The sequence below is a fragment of the Dreissena polymorpha genome, chromosome 10 (genome assembly GCF_020536995.1).
Source record: "Dreissena polymorpha isolate Duluth1 chromosome 10, UMN_Dpol_1.0, whole genome shotgun sequence".
Lineage (NCBI taxonomy): Eukaryota > Metazoa > Mollusca > Bivalvia > Myida > Dreissenidae > Dreissena > Dreissena polymorpha.
Genome location: NC_068364.1, coordinates 28,456,732 through 28,468,977, shown reverse-complemented (window position 1 = coordinate 28,468,977; position 12,246 = coordinate 28,456,732). Strand labels below are relative to the sequence as shown.

The window sequence follows — 12,246 nt, the reverse complement described above, 5'->3', positions numbered from 1 at the left end:
AAGAAAGAACATTCCATATGTGCTTGCTGACTTACTACAAAATATGCAGAAAAAAGGTAGACACATTTTTGTTAAATAATGACGTCCTGTAAAAAAAAAGTTAATCGTCATTGTTTTTTTCACTGTTTGAGACGTTTATTTTAATAATAATAATAATATTATTATTATACTTATTATAATAATAATTATGAATATTATTCGTATAATTAAATCAAAAAATATAAACTTATATAATTTATTTTAAAATATAAATAAATTTTAATAAATTATTCAAATTAAAAATTGAATATTTGTAATAAAAACAATCAAATTAAATAAATGATTTTTCCTCATAAAACAAAGGAAAGCGTAAAATAAGAAAAAAAATCTATCATTTCGACAATCTCACAGAGAATCAGATAAAAGTACAACAGATATGAGACACCTGGCTTCACAAGGAGACAAAGTGACACAATATTCAGCACAGACATCTCTGATCTCGGACACAGTTCCGTCTGCTGATATGGACTCTGCCAGGCTTATAGAAGAAGAGGAAGTGGAAATTGGTCGTGTAAGTATCCGTTAAAATCTTGTTTATTTTAAATTCAGTGTATTTAAAGCCTAAGGCATTGAGAAAGAGTCCTGCATTCTTGGCTGTCCAGTTGACACAGTGGTTAGTACATGCTTCTCACCTGGATGACATGGGTTCAATCCCCATTCCTATAAGCACGTGAGTTTGGTCACCATACCAGACAGGTGGGGTTTTCTCCTGCTCTAGCTATCCCCACAATACAAGATCACATCAAAAACTGAAAAGCTTTCAGCAACAACTAAATAGCTGGAAATTGTAGCTAATATCCCGAATTATTTCCAATGTTCATGAGTATAGTAAGCAAATCAGGTAGGAGTGCTGAGACACACTCCGGGTCCTCACATTATGCAGCCTCAGGCAAGGAAGGACCTCATAAACTTATAAATACACACACACATTTGGAAAGTTCTTGAGGACGTTGTCTGAGTGGGGACCATTCACAAGACAATACCCTATTTAGTATTTGTAATGAATTCATGTATACAGAAGCTTGGCTTTGTTGGCTTAAATATATATCAATTTTTTTCTTGTTTGCTAAACTATATAAACAATCCCTAATGGAGATTTTACAGCATTAGTTTCATATATAATTGCAGGTGCAGTGAAGGTTGTGCAGGCTAATCAGGGATGACTCTTTCCACCTTAACTGGAGTGTTGTTTAGAAGAGATCTTCTTTAAAAGATAAATTTCATAAAATGAAGTGTTGTCCTTGATCAGTCTGTGATGCAGTATGATACAATGTAAGTAAGATATAAATTTTTGGTAATTGAAAATAAATGATGTAAATCTTTTTTGAGTCTTGTGTTCTGGGAAAACTGGGCTTAATGCATGTGCATAAAATGTCGTCCCATATAAGCCTGTGGAGTCTGCACAGGCTAATCTGGGACAACAGTTATTGCTTTATGTTTTTTTTTGTTAAAAGGATGACTCTTCTTAACAAACCTCCAGTTTAGACAGAAAATGTGGTCCCTGATTAGCCTGTGCAGACTGTTTCATAAACACAAATCCCAATTTCAATTTTGTGTTTTTCGTTGAATGTTCAAACATAGACCTGATTAAAGAAGCAAATTAATGTACTTAAGGGAATGCAATCAATCCCTTACCGTGAGTCAATTGTGGTTTTTTAAGGAATGCCATCCGTTAGTGCATCTGCCAGGCTGTCCATATCACTTAATTGTCCAGTGCATCTCCTATGCTCTTTGGAAGGATTTTCAAAAAAGGTAATACTATTTCAAGATCCTTGAGATCCTGTGCAGACGTCACTTTTAAGTTATATTTTCTCAGGGTCAATGTCACATATGAAGATCAACAGTTCAGGCCTCTATTCTTGTGTCAGCTTAAAGTGTGCTATACCTGTAATAGGACTTTCTATCAAACTCAGATAGTATTTTTAATGTCACTAAGACATAGGGCAGAAGACACAAGTTAGGCATGCCTTCTTAAGGTCAAAGTCACACTCAAAAGATTTCATATAAAGTTAATGGCATATAGCTAAAACATTTGTCAATCACACTAGCTCATAATGCTCGAGGTCACCAGTTACATGTCAAAAGAGAGCTGGAGATGAAGCTGCCTCTTGGAATGCCTTGTTAAAGTAAGCGTAGTGTTAAGGTTGAGCGTTTACCAAGCTTATTATATGTTATGAAAGAAATTATATATCCTTGTTTAGTTTTATAATTATGAGCTCTGTGAAAACGGGGCTTAATGCATGTTCATCGGTCAGTAATGCAATCAGAACAGGCTAATCAGGGAGGACACTTTTCAGCACAGGCTAATCAGGGAGGACACTTTTCAGCACAGGCTAATCATGGAGGACACTTTTCAGCACAGGCTAATCAGGGAGGACACTTTTCAGCACAGGCTAATCATGGAGGACACTTTTCAGCACAGGCTAATCAGGGAGGACACTTTTCAGCACAGGCTAATCAGAGAAGACACTTTTCAGCACAGGCTAATCAGGGAGGACACTTTTCAGCACAGGCTAATCAGGGAGGACACTTTTCAACCTGCAATCACTAAGAAGATACTTCCTTGAAAAAGAACAAAATACCATTAACACAGAAAGTGTCATCTCTAATTAGCCTGTGCAGAATGCTTTGGGACCACTCTTTACACTTTAAGCCCAGTTTTTCAGACCAACACTTTACGCACATGCATTAATCACAGTTTTCTCAGAATGAGGCTCATATGTTTTCAGAATCCTAGTTCTCAGCGATGAAGAATCGTAGAAAAATATTTTTCTGTCATGTTTTATGTGTTTTCAGAATCCTAGTTCTAAGCGATGGAAGAATCTTATAATATGTCTGACCCCAGACCTTGTTGGCGGATAGCAAATCTGCGTTTTATGCCATGACCAAGGATACAGAGCTCGTGTGAACAGTCTTGTGAATAAAGGTATGTGACATCAAATGGTGGTCCAGTACCAAGTTTTATTCAAATCAGGCCCCTGAAGTCAAAACTGGAAAAGCTACAGGGTAAGCTGGTTGATATACAAGTACACTATTTAAACAAAGTCAATTTATAAATATTGTTCTATGAAACCACAAAGAATTATTACCTTGGGGAGCCATGAAATCGCCCTTTTGTTTTTAAACAAATTATTGGTGAACCAATCATCCTTAAAAAAAAATGTAAACATTTGTATTTATTTTTGTAATAATTTATTTTTAAAAATTGTGAATATTTTTGGGGGGTTTATTATTTGCTTCATTATTTTGTTTTGTGCTTTCAGTGGCATTGAAATTGGATTATGTGGATTTATTTTGATTGAATGAGCCCTAAATATAGCAATCACATGACTTGAAAGTGGTCACCTGACCATAGTTCAGGTCATGTGATTGCTGTTTTTTAAAACAAAGTTTTTTCAATTTAAAGGAGAAATTAATATTCCACAATCACTGTCACAATCCTCAATAGCTCAAGTGGTAGAGAAGTGGGAGGGTTTGGGAGTTGTGTGATCTCTTGGAGTGGGTTCCATCCCAGCCTGGACCATTAGGGGCGTTTTACAACCAGCATCTGTTACAATCCTTAATAACTCAAGTGGTGGAGCAGTGGGAGGGTTTGGGAGTTGTGTGCTCTCTTGGTGTGGGTTCCATCCCAGCCTGGACCATTAGGGGCGTTTTACAACCAGCATCTGTTACAATCCTTAATAGCTCAAGTGGTGGAGCAGTGGGAGGGTTTGGGAGTTGTGTGCTCTCTTGGTGTGGGTTCCATCCCAGTCGGGACCATTAGGGGCGTTTTACAACCAGCATCTGTTACAATCCTTTATAGCTCAAGTGATAGAGCAGTGGGAGGGTTTGGGAGTTGTGTGCTCTCTTGGTGTGGGTTCCATCCCAGTCGGGACCATTAGGGGCGTTTTACAACCAACATCTGTTACAATCCTTAATAGCTCAAGTGGTAGAGCAATGGGAGGGTTTGGGAGTTGTGTGCTCTCTTGTTGTGAGTTCAATCCCAGCCTGGGACATGCGCATCGTTTTACATCCCTTCATGAGGGGAGGATTTGCGGTTGGGGGAACAAGTGGAATTAGGTTTAAGTTGAGTAACTAAAGAGAAAGTAGATACTTATAAAATATATGTAAATATAAACAAATATTTTTGTTAAGAATTTTTCACAAAACACGCTTCTCTCTCTATTTATACACTTTGGAACAAGTTATAAATAACAAATAGTGTCTTTATTAATATTGTGTCACATTTAATGTAACATCAGATATCACGGAGTATTAAAGAAATAAAATGTTATTTTTAAGTTAAGACCAAGTTTGAGATTGAGGGCTGGTTATAAACAAGAGCTGTCAGAAGACAGCACGCTCGACGTTTTGCGTGCTTGACAGTATGACGTAAGCTATCATGGGGGAAATTTGTAATATTCAATAAGGTCAAGGTAATATAGTCACATTCTAACAGGAAGAGGACCAGAATTGAAACATAATGATCGCTAATGTCTTAAAGAAGTGGGACATTAAAGATGATTCTGAGTTCAGGTATATTTTCCATAATCTATTGAACATTTTTAAAGACATTAAACAAACTAATAAGATTACATTTCAAGTTTGATAGCAATAGCTTGGGTGGGATGGTTTGACGGTCTTTAAAAAATAAAATAATAATACAAATTTGTGTTGTTTGTTTTACCATGTTTAAAAAAAAATCTTTGTGTGTGTTTGGGGGGGGGGGGGGGATTTGAGAGTGGGAATAATGTGGGGGCATGGTCATTTATTAGATGAAATTTCAAAAATAAGAAAAAACAAGAGCTGTGTGCATTAAACACAATGCACACTACTGCGCTGCTTTGAAGCCATAGATTTGACCTTTGACCTTGAAGAATGACCTTAACCTTTCACCACTCAAAATAAGCAGCTCCATGAGATACACGTGCATGCCAAATATACAGTTGCGATCTTCAATATTGCAAATTTGACCTTTGACCTTGAAGGATGACCTTTACCTTTCATCACTCAAAATGTGCAGCTTCATGAGATACACATGCATGCCAAATATCGAGTTGCTACATGTATCTTCAATATTGCAAAATTTGACCTTGACCTTTGACGTTGAAGGATAACCTTGACCTTTCACCGCTAAAATGTGCAGCTCTATGAGTTACGCATGCATGCCAAATATCGAGTTGCTATCTTCAATATTGCAAAATTTGACCTTTGACCTTGAAGGATGACCTTGATCTTTTACCACTCAAAATGTGCTGCTCCATGTGATACGCATGCATGCCAAATATTGAGTTGCTATCTTCAATATTGCAAAATTTGACCTTGACCTTGAAGGATGACCTTTCACCACACAAAATGTGCAACTCCAGGAGATATGCATGAATGCAGAATATCGAGTTGCTATCTTCAATACTGCAAAATTTGACCTTGACCTTGAAGGATGACCATGACCTTTCACCACTCAAAATGTGCAGCTTCATTAGATACACATGCATGCCAAATATCAAGTTGCTATCTACAATATTGCAAAAGTTATGACCAATGTTAAAGTTTTCGGACGAACGCACAGACTGACAGACAGGTCAACTGCTATATGCCACCCTACCGGGAGGAAAAAATATGTTGTTTTTTTTTAACTGCGCGGGGGGGGGGGGGAGGGGGATTCTGGGGTGTGGAGTGGGGGATGGTTTGGGTGGAGTCCATTGAGGTATGTCAGATAAGTGTTGTTTTGTCAAAGTATGAATCAAATCTGATCCTAAATAAAGAAGTTATTGCAATTTAAGCAAAATTTACTTATTTGACCTTCAGATTCAAGGTCATTCAAAGGTCAAGTTCAAATTCAACTTGCCAGGTACAGTACCTACATGATAGTAAGAAAGAATTTGAAGTTTGAAAGCAATAGCCTTGATACTTTAGAAGTAAAGTGCATCTAAACACAAAATTTAACAAAATATTCAAGCTTACTCAGTCAAAAAGGGCCATAATTCGATCAAAATGCCAACCAGAGTTATGCAACTTCTCCTGTACAGTCCCCTTATAATATTTAGCGAGTGTTCCAAGTCTTCAAGCAATACCTATGATAGTTTAGGAGTAAAATGGACGAAAACACAAAACTTAACCAAATTTCCAATTTTCTAAGTATAGAAGGGGCCATAATTCTGTCAAAATGCCAGTCAGATATAACTTTGCCTGCACCGTCCCCTTATGATAGTAAGTAAGTGTTGCAAGATTAAAAGCTATAACAATTTTTCAATGTCTTAGTATAAAAAAGGGCATAACTCTAAAAATAATGCTGACAGAGTCTTGCAACTTCACATACACATTTGTCTTGTTGCTATAAAGAAGTGTTTTAAGTTTGAGTTAATTATCTTTGATAGTTTTAAAGTTATTTGACTTTATAAAAAACTTTAACCAACGCCGAAGCGTAAAATAAAAATCAAAGTAAGTAAAACAACAGTCCACTGATATTGTCTAATCATCTTTTCATTGGTTGGCAGGTCTGGATCGATCTCATGACTCCAAACATGTATGGACTAAACTGCTTCTGGTCCCTTGTTCAAAACAAAGACCGTGCCCCAGTCCTGAGGAGGTTACGAGCAGACAACTGCATGTGATTGTCAGTGCGAGCAGACGCGTCCCTGAAATGATATGGGACTAAGCTTTAAACATTGTGGCCTTGTGAAAAGAAACCGTGGGAGATATACACTTTGTTTTTAAATTAAACAATGTTTTATTGAATCAAAAATAAAAACTAGTTCATTTGCAATATGTGTTTAATTCACCCAGTTACACATATTTACTATTATTGTACATATGAGCCTTGCTCTGGGAAAACAGGGTTTACTGCATGTGCCTAAAGTGTTATCCCAGATTAGCAAGACTAAGTGAAGTCCAAACAGGCTAATCAGGGATGACACTTCCCACTTAAACTGTTGTTGTTGTTTTTTTTAAAGAAATTACTTCCTGTGCAGTCAGCACAGGCTAATCAGAGAAGAAACTTTACGCACATGCATAAAGCCCCGTTTTCTCAGAGACAGAGCACAGCTCAAAAATAACGCAAATTCATCCAAAAGAAAATTTCTTGTGTATTTAAATAATTACATGCAGCAATATTCTGTCATAGCTTTTCATAGTACATGGCATTTTAAAGATGCTGAATCTGTAAAATAATAGCCTTGTTTATTTGCAATCAAACCCATTGCTTACTTATCAAAAATGACTTTTGTTAAGAGTTTTTATAATTTGCTGTCGATGAAGGCCAGTGTTTTATGAGCTTTCTGTGTGTCCACTCCTATGGAAATATTTCTGGACATTATATTGAAAACAGGAAATGCAAATATAAATTAAAACAGCCATAAAAGGTTGAAAGCTATGTTCACTCAATGGTATTTTTTGCACGGTTTGTTATACCTTGTTGTTAACAGTAGGGAATTATTAGTACTGTGTGGGTTGTGAAAGAGTGTTCAATTTTTTTTATGAGTGATATCAAAACATTTGTGAAAAGATACATATTCAGCATTTATAAAAGATTCAGGGACAGTAACCACAATGAAATACTCAAATGAGTCTCATTCTGGGAAAACTGGGCTTAATGCATGTGTGTTAAGTATTGTCCCAGATTAGCATGTGGAGTGCACATAGACTCATCTGGGAGGACATCGGAAATGATTTTCACACTTATTTTGACAGTGACCTTGACCTTTGACCTATTAACCCCAATTTTAATATGAGTCATATACTGACCAAAGCCCTTGCACATGGGAAGTATAAAGACAGCTAGTTGGTTGACGAGTTATTGATCGGAAACAATTTTAACACTTTGTGACAGTGACCTTGACTTAGTTACCCCAATTTCAATAGGGGTCATCTACTGTCAAAGGCCAATGCCCATAGGAAGTATCAAGCCAATTGGTCCCTCCATTCACAAGTTATTGATCAGAAACGAGCTGGTCTACCGACACACCGACCGACCTACATTCAGCAAAACAATATACCCCCTCTTCTTCGAAGGGGGGAATAATAAAGTTGATTTTCAACAGTAATAAAAAACAAGAGCTGTCAGAAGACAGCGCGCTCAACTATTCGAGTGCTTGACAGTATAACTTAAGCCATCATGGGGAAATTGTTCAAATGATTCAATGAGGTCAAGGTAATAGTTCAGGTATATTTTTCACAATATATTGAACATTTGTAAAGACATAAAACAAACTAATAAGACTTATTTCAAGTTTGATAGCAATAGCTTGGATGGGAAGTTTGAACGGTCCTTCAAAAATAAAGTAAATAAATATATATTTTTGTGTAACCATGTTTTAAAGACAAAAAATATTCGTTTTGGGTTGGGTAGGGGGGGTTGAGAGGGGGGTATAATGTGGGGTGTGGTCATTTATTAGACGATCTTTCGAAAAGGAAAAAAGGGGCGGCAGTGATTCTGGGTTGGGGCGTGGGGTATTGTTTGGGTGGAGTCCATTGTGGTATTCAGGTAAGTGTTGTTTTGTCAAAGTATTAATAAAATCTGATCATAAATAAAGAAGTTACGGCAATGTAACTAAATTTATATGCATATTATAAGTGAAAAAAGGGCCATAATTCTTACAAAATGCATGATACAGTAGTCTGCTCTTGTTTATAGATTGAGGTCATGTTGGTTAAGAAGTTTGCAAACTATGAAAGCAAAATGTTAAGGGACAATGAAAATATTTAAGGTGGTACAGGGCTCAACATTAACAGTTGTCCTATTGCCCCTGGCAAGTAAAAGTTGGGTCCGGCAAGTTATTTTATAATCAAGTTGTCCGCCCAGGCAAGTGCAAAAAAGAACAAAGAGCATTTAATTTAGACTTTAATTAGACTTTTATTGCTGTAATCATTTTGTTAAATGTGCAAAAATAAAGAAAGATGTTGTGGTGTATCATTTTGATCTTCTTAAAATATATGACATTTACAGTTAATGTGATATTTCATGTTTGGGAAAGTGACTTTACGTTCAGGGCAATTGGATTTTTTAAGTACTTGCCCGGCAGAGCAAGTTGGTTTTTAGGTTAATTTGGTACGCAAACTTTAACATAGATTTATCAATAATATGCATATTGTAAGTGAAAAAAGGGCCATAATTCTTACAAAATGCTTGATACAGTTGTCTGCTCTTGTTTATAGGTTGGGGTCGTGTTTGGTAAAGAAGTATGCAAAATATTAAAGCAATATGTAAAGGGAAAATATTTGGGGTGGTACGCAAACTTTAACATTTGCATGCTAACGCTAACAGGAACAGGAACGCTTATGCCGACGCCAGGGGGAGTAGGATAGCTCCACTATATATATTTCATATATAATAGTCGAGCTAAAAATCATAAAAAGACAGCATTATTTTGTATTCAAACAGATCAATTGAAAAATAAACTTGTTTGAAACTACATTCTTAGTTGAACCCATTTAATATGTATGTGATTATTGATGTCACCTTCGAATCTTTTTCATGACCTGACTAGAACATATTCCAACTTCTATGAAATGTAACCAAGTAATGTTGAAAATTAAAGATACAATTCATAATTGTTTCTTACATTTATACTTGCTTTGGTTAAATCAAAGGGTAGGGATTCCCGTAAAACAAAAGAAAGAAAAGTGCATATTACTAATACATTAACCTGTTAAAATTAATCCTATTTTTATCTGCCTAAGTCTTATTGAAACACACTTCGTCTTGAGTCCGTTTTCTTGGTAGATCCCGTACTTGGTGTCGTAGGGGGAGATCTAAAGAACGCACTAACAGTGAACGACTGAACCTGTAACTTCCAGGTTGCTAGACAGACACAAGATCTGCAAAACCACAGCGACCTGTATAACCTGTTTAATAAGGGCCAGAACTGCAGTAAGAATGTCTCCTTATCATCTCTGCACACACTTCTTTCCCGTCATCTAATGTTCGGAAAAAAAGAATAGATTTCTCAGAGAAGATGTGCTGGAAAAACTTATTCATGCAACTACCCAGTATAAAGTGGTATGAGATTTTGCTCCTGTATGTATGTTTACTTTAAAGGTCGAGTCAAAATTTCATGAAAACGGGAAATGAACATTTTCATCAGTAAAACTGCGACTCCATCTTATTTATAATTGTGAGTCTGATTATAAAACACAACTATCGTTTTTAATATTTTTGTTGTATTAAATAATCAGAAATCCAGATATAAGTGTAGTTAAAAATATCATTATATTATGACTCTGTTACAAGTACCCGGGTAATAATCCAACATAAATTGCTTTAGTTCCATTGTGGTGGATTGCATTCATTGAAAACTAGTATATAAGGACATTTTAAAGCAACACAATGCTAACTGACAGCATCACTGTCATTTTGCTTAAAATTAGTTGTTTATAATTTACAATACAGGTAATTTAGAAGAGAATTTAAAACACTTAATAACAAAGTTAAAATAATGGCAAAATCTGTGAACAAGTCACTCGAATCAATTCAATGCAAACCTAAGTGCGCCAAAATACTAATGTCTCAACTGTTGTCAAGAACCAAAGGCCAGAATATCTTCACAACATTGGGCATCAGAAGTCCCTAAGACTCATTGGGACAAGAAGTTTGCAATTGCGGTGTAAGCAGATTCCCATTATCTTCATTTGGAGACTGTACCTGAAAGAAAAGTGCAAGTTCAGTTGCAAGTGCTTAATTTTCTTTTTTTATTTGATTGGTCTTTTTGATGTCACAATTTGGATTGACAAATATATACTCATAATAATGGTATACAGGTATTGTACAGATAGATCGTGAGTGTATCTGTTACTTGGTTGGGTCAAATAAGACTAGCACAAGTAGCTTACTAAGTTACGCTCGATTGGTCATTGTCAGCTCGAGTACTACTTACATGTACCCTGGGCACTATAAAGTGTACTTACATGTACCCCATGTACGTTTAAATACAAAAAACATACCCAGAAATTTTTCACGCTAAATAAGACAAAGTCGTTGTTGGCTATTTTTTTTAAATTAACTATGTTCACATTTATGTCAATTGTCTGTTAAATGGCCTCTATATTATCGAAACTCATACTCAAAAAGCATGTTGATTCAGGTTTTTTAAAGAGAAGTTTGTTAAAGATAAACAATATCGTTTTAATGTAATTGGTAGCGTGTTTTACAAGGGCGAGAATACAACTCGGGTAATCTAATATTGACCAGGTAGCGTTCAAATTCCCGGGTACGTTTAAGTATATTTACCATACCCAGGGTACATGTAAGTATACTCAAGAGTACCCAGGGTACATGTAAGTAGTACCAGAGCCTACAATGACCAATCAAGCCTAAGTTACTATGTCAATGAGTAAATTATATAGTTGTTTTTTACAGAGGTTTTGAAGCATCAAGTCAATAAATTGAACTTATTCAAATGATTTTTTAACAAAAATAATAACATATAATTAAATATGGCATAATTTAAAATCAACAAATTTGTTGCATAGACAAATTTAGATTGTCCAAAACCGAACAGTCTGGATCCTTCAATGTATAACAAACGTTTCCTTCTTATGGTTGTTTTGATGTTCACTGGCAGAAAATTCAATAAACAAACATTACAACACATAATTAAACTTGTATTGATTGAATTATTTGAAAAACCTTTTCAATCAGTGTTTACAAAGTTGTCGAGGAACTGTCCGAATTACGTTGTAGTTCGATTACCGATTCACTTTGTCCAACGCTTGGCAGACCAATTGGCTGAATTCTACGAGCCGAAAACTTCTTGTTAACGTTCCCTATTGTCGCCTAATGGTGTCATCTCAGTTAAATGTGAATTAAATATTTAGTACCCCTGTTTGTGACTGTACGGCGCCGACATATGGACGCTGACATATTGGAATTGGTGACAACTCGCCCCCTTAAAGACTCGACCCATAACGATTCGCCCCGTGTTTTATAACGATTCGCCCCACATATATAATGACTCGCACCACATATTTAACGACTCGTCCCATCATAACTTATATGGTAGGATTTTTTTGTAATTTGTTAATAGCCTAGTATCTTTGATTCAATTTCGGTCATTTTAATGCTTTATTTCGATTCTATTGTGTATAAAGCGGGTAAAAACAAAAACGAAACATTCAAAAGTGGATGGGGTATGAACAAATATCTTAAGAATTGGCAAATTAGAAATTCGATGAAATTTGTTAAAATGCTTTTCTTAAAAAATAATATAATTTTAAAACAGATAACATTTCTGT

General features: G+C 35.8%; 1 protein-coding gene and 2 long non-coding RNA genes across 4 annotated transcripts in view; 2 read left to right on the top strand and 1 right to left on the bottom strand.

The window, feature by feature from the left end:
* The window catches only part of LOC127847328 (uncharacterized), a 116,099-nt gene that overhangs the window by 36,572 nt on the left and 67,281 nt on the right, over positions 1–12,246 (top strand). The window lies entirely within an intron of this gene.
* LOC127847291 (uncharacterized) overlaps positions 1–12,246 on the bottom strand; it is a 119,283-nt gene that overhangs the window by 43,942 nt on the left and 63,095 nt on the right. The gene's annotated exons all lie outside the window — the stretch shown is intronic.
* LOC127847330 (uncharacterized) lies at positions 1,567–7,184 on the top strand. The gene is made up of 3 exons (XR_008033930.1): positions 1,567–1,791; positions 2,836–2,965; positions 6,516–7,184. It is a non-coding gene; the product is annotated as an uncharacterized LOC127847330 (long non-coding RNA).